Here is an 8,470-nt window from a genome sequence, read left to right as displayed (position 1 = left end):
ATCTAAGTATTTATCACCCAAAGTTCTGGAAAATTAGGCAACAGTTGTCGTTGAAGGTTAAGTGATGCGACATTTAACTACAAAGTTCTTGGTTCGAGAGCTGATATTAAAAAAAAGGGGAAATAGCACAATCATCTATGCAATATTCCATAAACTTTTGAATAAGCTTTCTTAAAATTTTTAGCTCTAAGGACTCAATTCTTCCAAGTATGTTTGACAATGACATGACCTCATTCGTAGTTCACAATATAATTAATCTTTTGGAAATGAAGGTGGTGCACTTTGATCAACTTCCTTGTTGATAATTGACCTTCTGGCAAAAGAAAATTAATAATAGAGGAAGTAATTTCCATGAAAAATAGACGTACAGCTCAAAAACAAGTTGACAATTTGGTTGCAAGTGCAGAAAGTTAAAGTTTGGGACCACTATACATCAATATCCAAGTTGTGTAATGGCTTCTCCTTATTGTAACTCCAAAATCAAAACGCCATATTTTGGTTATCAGTCACACTCCAATTACTTCAGTATTGTGCTTAAATCAATCATGCCTAGTACGTATCCCCATTCTTTTTCTGTATGTGATAACTTGTTGAATATCACTTAATGAACAATAGATTTTAGGTAGGTTTTGTCTTTCTTTTCTTTTCTTTTTTCCTTTTTATTGTTAGGCAAGTTTTTTTTTATTTATTAAAAAATCAAACTTGATGGTAAAAGTCATTATAATTCAAAGTTTAGTAAAAATTTCAGTTACATAAAAGTTGAACAATCAATTTACTTGTATTGTCAAAGTATAGTGGCAAATATCAATACTCACCTATAATATCATGACAAATTTTCACTTTAAACTATTATAATATCTTAGTTAGATTGATGCAGGTAAATGTTGAAGCTACTATGAGTTAGACCTGTTCATGGGCTACATTACGTACTCAAATCCAAAGGTTTATTTGAAATTTGAAGGGATTTTGATTAAAATGTTATGCTAAAAAATTGAGGTTAGGAAAAAAAGTTTAGTCTTGTTTAAAATAAAGGTCCGGCGTAATGAACATTAAAGGCCCAAAGCTAGCCTGGCCTAACCTATTTCTAAATATCTATTATATTATATTATGTTTATTTTATATATTATGTAATATATAACACATAAAAAAATTAAATTTATAGTAAATTATAATACTATAATGTAAATATTAAAAAAAATTAATACAGCTATGTATAAAATTCTAATAAATGAAAAAAATATAATTATTAAATATTAAAATTAATATAAAAAATTTTCAAAAAATTTAAAAATAATATAGACGTAATTAAAATAAACTTAAACTATTCATTTATAGATATAAATAAATTTAGACAATTTTAACCTCATATTTACCATGTTTAAACAAACTTAATATATTTTAATATCATGCTTAACCGACCTGACCTATAAACTCCTCTACTTTAAGTTTATGTCAGACTTTGCATCATATACGATGGAAACATTGAGAAATCAAAGCTAAAATAATTAAAGGAAAAGAAAAAAAGGAGTTTATGGCCTTTTATTTTTTTAAAAGGTAAAATGTTAGTAAATTATGCCTAATTTTTCAATTTGGTTATTTAATTAAAAAAATTATAATTTGGTCACTCAATTATTCAAAAATTTAATTTAAGTCATTAGGCTATTGAAACCAATGCTATATGGCTTTCTTTGTTCATACTACTTGTAGCAATCGAAAGCTCTTTTTCCCTTTCTTTTCTACAGTTCAATTTTTTTATGAAATAACTTTTTTTTTCTCAAATCTCTAACATTGACCGTCAAATCAACTTGGATCTAAGGTATATTCTTCTACTCGTCGATGGGTACTGATTCATCGTACCAATCATCGATTGTCGCTTAAAGCTCACTAGCAAAACATATAAAAAAAACTTAATAACCTAGTGACTTAAATAAAAAAATTGAATAGTTCAATGGCTTAAATGAAAATTTTTGAATAATTTAGTGATGAAATTGTAAGATTTTAATTAATTGACCAAAACGAAAAGTTACCCATAATTTAATGACTAATGGTGTAATTTACCTTATTTTTTATTTCAAAAATAAACAACAAAAAGTAATTCAAAAGGAATAAAAAAAAAAAGAAATAAATTTAAAAGAGAGATGGATGATTTGTATCGTTGAACTCTTTATTAATTTATGATTAAAATGTCAATGATTGAATTTGAATCTCTATAAAATCTTTAGAAGAAGAGCTTGATAATAAACTCCATGAAAAGACTCTCAGAAAATTTGCTTCAACCAAAGTAACAAGAAAATTTCAACTATATTCTAGTCTCTAATTTGAAAGGTCAGGGCTTCTTTATATTGACACTTAACTGATAAATTTTAAACGAAATATAATTCCTAATAAATAAATAAATATTCAAATTTACTTTTTTATATAAAAGGAACTCAAAGTAAACGAATATATAAATATTTAATCTCTTAAATTTCTACATAATATAAAACTTTAAAAACATAGGCCTAAAGTATATAGCAAGTGGTGAAAAAGAAACTTCCTAACGGTCCATGCCGCCCACTAAAATCTCTCCGTTAATTCTCTCAAATTTATCCAATGAGTTGGTTATGGGTTTTTTTCAAAACGTAAAGAAATGAACTCATAGACATATGCATTTTTTTAATAATTTTATTATAAGTTCTGATCATATTTTTTTTTTTTTGGCACAATACCTAAAACTATTTGTAGTCTCTCACCAACTCATAAATAGAACGATATTGCGATTCAATACACTCGAACCCACATCCTTCTATATTGACAACAATATCCATACCAATTAAACTAAAACTCAATTAACTTTACTCTTAATATTTTAATGAGAACTTAATAGCATATTTATCCAATTTAATTAATAAACCTATGTTGTTAAGATGATGTCGCTAATTTCAAAAAGAAATTAAAAGCTATCATCTTAGTCAAATCCTATAAAATTTATAATACTTTCTAGCTTATAATATGTCATATGTTTATATATACTTTTGAGAACTTCATTTTTATATTTTTATTTTTAAAAAATTTAAGTAATTTACTTTTTTAAAATTTAAAATTTAAGTTTAACTATTAATATTTTTTTTGTTAAATATTTTGGTGTGACATTTTAAAATAAAATATATTCACTTGATAATAATATAATTAAAAAATGACATTATAATGAATCTAAATTTAATAAAATAATTTTAATAGTGTTAACATTTGGACCTTAAATTTGAAATCTGAAAAGTAAATGGACTATATTTTTAGATTTTAAATTTGTGAAGATTATAGAAGCTTATTGCATATTATAACTTATTTTGTAAACACACAAAAATATTAGCAACATAAACCAACAAGTTATTGATATAATTTTAAGGTACACTATACTCTCAAAGAGCGTAAGTTCAAATATTAAAAATGATATTATTGGAAGGAGAAACTATGAACCCTAAACATAAACACCATAAAGCAAACATAAATGGCATAAAAAACAACACCGGCATAGTAACATGTCATGCCACACAAATTTTATCTTAGCTTAACAAATGCAAACTAACAAATAAGTTTTTATATATACTTGTCAGTCTTAACTTTTTTGATATTGGCATTATTGTCACTGTAAGAGGATGTGGTTTTAAATGTGTTTAAGCATGTTTATCTTCTTATTTAAGAGTTGGGGTAAAATTATTAATAATTTTAAGCATTATATCAAAAAAAAGTTTATTTATATTTTCCTTTTCTTCCCTCTTTTCATTATTTCCTTCCTTTCCTTTTTTTTCCTTGCTTGTTTAATTTCCTCTTCTTCTTTCCTCATAGGATGACTGAATTAACCTCCCACATCAATAAAATTTCAGTGCCGAGTTGTCTCATAAGCTATGCTTTCATTATAGATTCTCGATTAGAGACTATCAGACAATCGGGAGCGTGTAGATTTGAAGGCGATCTATATTCACTTTTATCAAACCAATTGGACCACATTGACTTCAATTTCTACCCTCACAAATGATTCAAAAAGGAAGCAAAAGTGAACTAAACACAAAATACCTCTCATTACGTATTGCCCAAGAAACCGGCTTAGGTTGTTGCCCCCGGAAAGGGATATTAGGGTTAACCTGCAGAAATTAAACATGGCATGTTGTACTTGGTGGGCTGAGAATGGCCACTCATGTCCATGGTGTTCACATCACCACACAGCAATCTAGTGGTCCTCAGTAAGAGAGCAGACCACTCTTAAACAAACACCATGATTATTATTGATCTTGGATGGATGGTTCTGACCCTTTTAACATTGACATATGATGCACGTTTAATTTTATGATTTTGATGTTTTCAGTCTTTTCCCGATAATTAGATCTACTATTCATTAAACCAAAAATCATTATTATCATTCATCCGTCTTCTTCTTCATTCATTATTGCATGTAGGGTCTGTTTTAGATTTGTCTATTTATTTGGATTGAAATTCGAGATTAAGGAAAGTTTTGAATTCTGCTTCATCTCGTATAAATTCAAATTAATTAATAAAAATATTTTTAAATTAATTTTGAATATCTATAATATATAATCTATAATCTATATAACAACACGAGTTTCAAAAAACTTTTGAATTGGTTTAAATAATAATTTTTGTTCATTATATTACTGAAATTGCCACTTTAAATATATTTTATTATTTATAAGATTTATCACATTTATAAATAAGATTTTTAATTTTACTAAAATATCTTATTAAATAAATTTACTTTATAAAATATTTATCATACTTATAAATAAGAATTTTAGTTCTATTAAAATACGAATTTATATAATAAAAATAAAAAAAAAATTTAAATTTTATATTGAACTACTCTAGGTTTAAATTGTTACATTTCCATTAACCAAAAAAGTGAATCATATTATTTTAGTTTTAAATAAAAAATTTTAATTATTTATATAGTAAGTAACTTTATATCTAAATGAGAAATTTTATAAATAATATGTTTATATAATCTAACATAATATATTATACTTATATTAATTATATATATTATCTATAAATTATTATGGTCAATTTCTTGATTATTAAGAAAAGAAAATTTGAATATTGAATATTAAAGTATTTAGTTTATGATATGTCATTTTTTTAATTTGTACAAATACTTTAATTATGATTACAAAATTTTCTATTAGCACTATATTTGAATTAGCAAAATAAGTTAATTATTTTAATTACATTTACTAGTCTTATTTTGAATGATGTTTCTTTGTATTAATTACATGATGTAAAACTATATTGTACACATTGAATATGGTACAAATACTTTAATTATAATTTTAAAATTGATTATTATATTTGAATTTTTAAATAAATTAATATATTTTAATTATGTTCAGCAATTCAAATAAAAAATTTAAAGCTAGTAATAATTAAAAATAAATGGTTAAAACATAATTAAAAAATAAATGTGTAATGCAAGTCATGTGACATTAGAAACTAGTATATATAAAGAACATGAGTTGTAAAGAAACTTTTAAACTAATTAGAATCCTTTTCCTCTCTTATTATATTACTAATTATTTTACCATTTTAAATATTTTTATTATTTATAAGATTTATTCCTTTCTTCAAGTTTGAAGTAAAAGTTTAGTTTAATTTAAAGTTGATTTGTTAGTTGCAAAATGTAATTCTTAAGAATAAACTGCTTGGCTTGCTTCGAACAGAAAAGAAAAACTCATATATAGACATAGATTATATTAATCGTATATATTATAAAAGAATGTATGGAAACAAAAATGAAAACTTTCAATTATGAATTAGTTGCTTAAGTTTTAAAAAATATTTTTAAAAATTTTTAAATTAAATTTTAAATACAATTTTCTTATCATTAACAATAAAAAAAACATCTTTTATATATGAGAAACGCAGAGAAATTATTTGCAATTTTTTAATTTATTTTCTCATTTAATTACTATAATTTAAAATATTATCTAATTTTAGAAATATGTTAATAATAGTAAATATGTTTATATTAAATTATCTTATTCAATAAATATCATATCTCTAAAATAATATTTATACTATAATCTTAATAGTTTTAAATATGGTTCCTCATATATTTACACGGCTCTCTCCATGCATGTGACGTGTAAGCGTGTATATACATATATAATCTTTTTTTTATATTATTTATCAAAATGCACAAATTAAGCTGCATATCAGTTTACAATGTTTTCATATTAATTTCGATTAAAGATTTAATTTCTCATATATATTGGAAAATTTTATTTTTCCATGAAATTAATGTCAACATTTAACTTTATATATTTGAAGCATAAAATGAGCAAACTGAAGTAATTATCAACGGATGACCATTTAAAATGGCAATATGTAATTAGGGAAATGTTGTGAGTTTAATTGCTAATATCTATTCATTATTCCCCAATTTCATTCTTTACGGGAAATTTATAACCAAAATCTGAAACTGAAGAGAGATATATAAATACTTAAAAGTTACGTTGTACGTGTTTAATTTAAAATCCTTGGTTGTATTTTTAAAAGTTTTAAACCATCATTATTGTTGTTATGGTTTACATATAATTTGATTGTTATGGTTAGGTATGTGGAATCAAATATATTTCACATTATTTATACTAATTTAATTATCCACTAAATGAATGTATTATCCCTCAAACAAATTACAACATTATTTTTTTTAATAATCTTATTATAAGTTTTGATCATATCTATTTTTTTATCGCAATGCTTAGAACTATTTATAGCCCCTCCCAACCCAAAAATAATTCAACGCTCTCAAACTCACATCATCTTGCAACTATTTTATAATCCTAACATATTAGCTATATTATTTACTACCCAACACAAGCGGTAACATATATTCCATTAATCTGAGTAATTAACCTTCCTAACTTGGCAAAAATAAAATTGTAAAAGTATACTCATTTTAAAGTTCATACAAATGTGTTCTTAATACAAATTTTGTGATATTTTTTCACTTTTCACCAAATAAACCTAGATGTTTAACTTTATGTTTCAAATTATAAAACAATTAAAATGTATTTTAAAAGTGTAATCAAATTTACATTAAAGTATTGTAACCAATAGAGGTAATTATGGGCCGGGCTCAATAGAATTTTAGGTTCGTTTTTTGTTCAACTTAAAAATAGACCTAAAATTTTACCTAAGCTCAGTCTGGATAAAAATGTTAAAACCTGAACTCAGCCCAACCTGGCCGTATTAAAATTTTTATATTATTATTTTTATATAAAAATAAATTTAAAAAAATACAATACATCAAATACACTAAAAACATTAAGGGTCCGTTTGTTTACATGTAAAAGATTTTACAGAAAATGTTTTCTGCATTTTCCTGTGTTTGTTTCACAGAAAACAACTTGGTCAACTGAAAATTACTTACAGGTCAACGGAAAATAAGCCTTTTTCCTTGTAAAATGACTTACCTTTTTGAAAAGCGTAAGTCATTTTCCGAAAAAGAACTCCTCAATAGATAATTTTACTTTTATATAAAAATTAACTTAAATCAAGTTTAATATTATTATATTAATAATAATTTTTATTTTTATTTTTAGAAATATTTAAAATATTTAAAATATTAATACAAAATATTATATTTTTCTAATATTATTAAACATACGTATTTAATTATTTATATTTAGTCATATAATAAATTATTAATATAAATTATTATTTTTAATAAATTATTTCATATTTAAATTTTATTTTAATAGTAAATTTTAAAAATAATAATTTTAAATAATATTATTCACATATTATTGAAAATATCAATATTAATATTTTAATACTAAATATTTATTACAATTATAAATATATTAATAATAAATGTTTTGTAGTATAAATGTTAAAATATGTCATAAGTCTATATATCTTCACAAATTTGCAATTTAGTTTCTGTACTTTTATTTTCAAGAATTTAGTCCCTCTACTTTCCAGATTTGAAAATCAAGTCCAACTGCTGACATTGTTGATTTTTTTGTCAATTTTGTTAATGCCACATTTTTAAATAAAAAAATACTCAGCTGGTAGTCATGTAACTAAAAAATAATCGTTGCAACACTACACCAAAACAGGCTTTTAGCGGCGTTTTTTTAGGCCTTTAGCGGCGTTTTTAGCGCTGCTAAAACTATTTGCGGCGCTTTGAGAAGCGCCGTAATGACAGCGCTACTAACTTTAGCGGCGTTTTTATAAATAAACGCCGCTAAAGACCAAGATCTTTAGCGGCGCTATTCCCACAAACGCCGCTAAAGACCAAGACCTTTAGCGGCGCTTTTCCCACAAACGCCGCTAAAGACCAAGACATTCAGCGACGATTTTCCCACAAACGCCGCTAAAGACCAATACTTTTAGCAACGCTTCACACAAATGCCGCTATAGAATAGACCTTTAGCGACGCTTTTCTGAAAACGCCGCTAAAAATATATCTTTT

This window comes from Gossypium hirsutum, chromosome D11 (genome assembly GCF_007990345.1).
Source record: "Gossypium hirsutum isolate 1008001.06 chromosome D11, Gossypium_hirsutum_v2.1, whole genome shotgun sequence".
NCBI classification, from domain to species: Eukaryota; Viridiplantae; Streptophyta; class Magnoliopsida; order Malvales; family Malvaceae; genus Gossypium; species Gossypium hirsutum.
The sequence above is the reverse complement of the archived record's forward strand: the minus strand, read 5'-3'. Positions refer to the sequence as shown.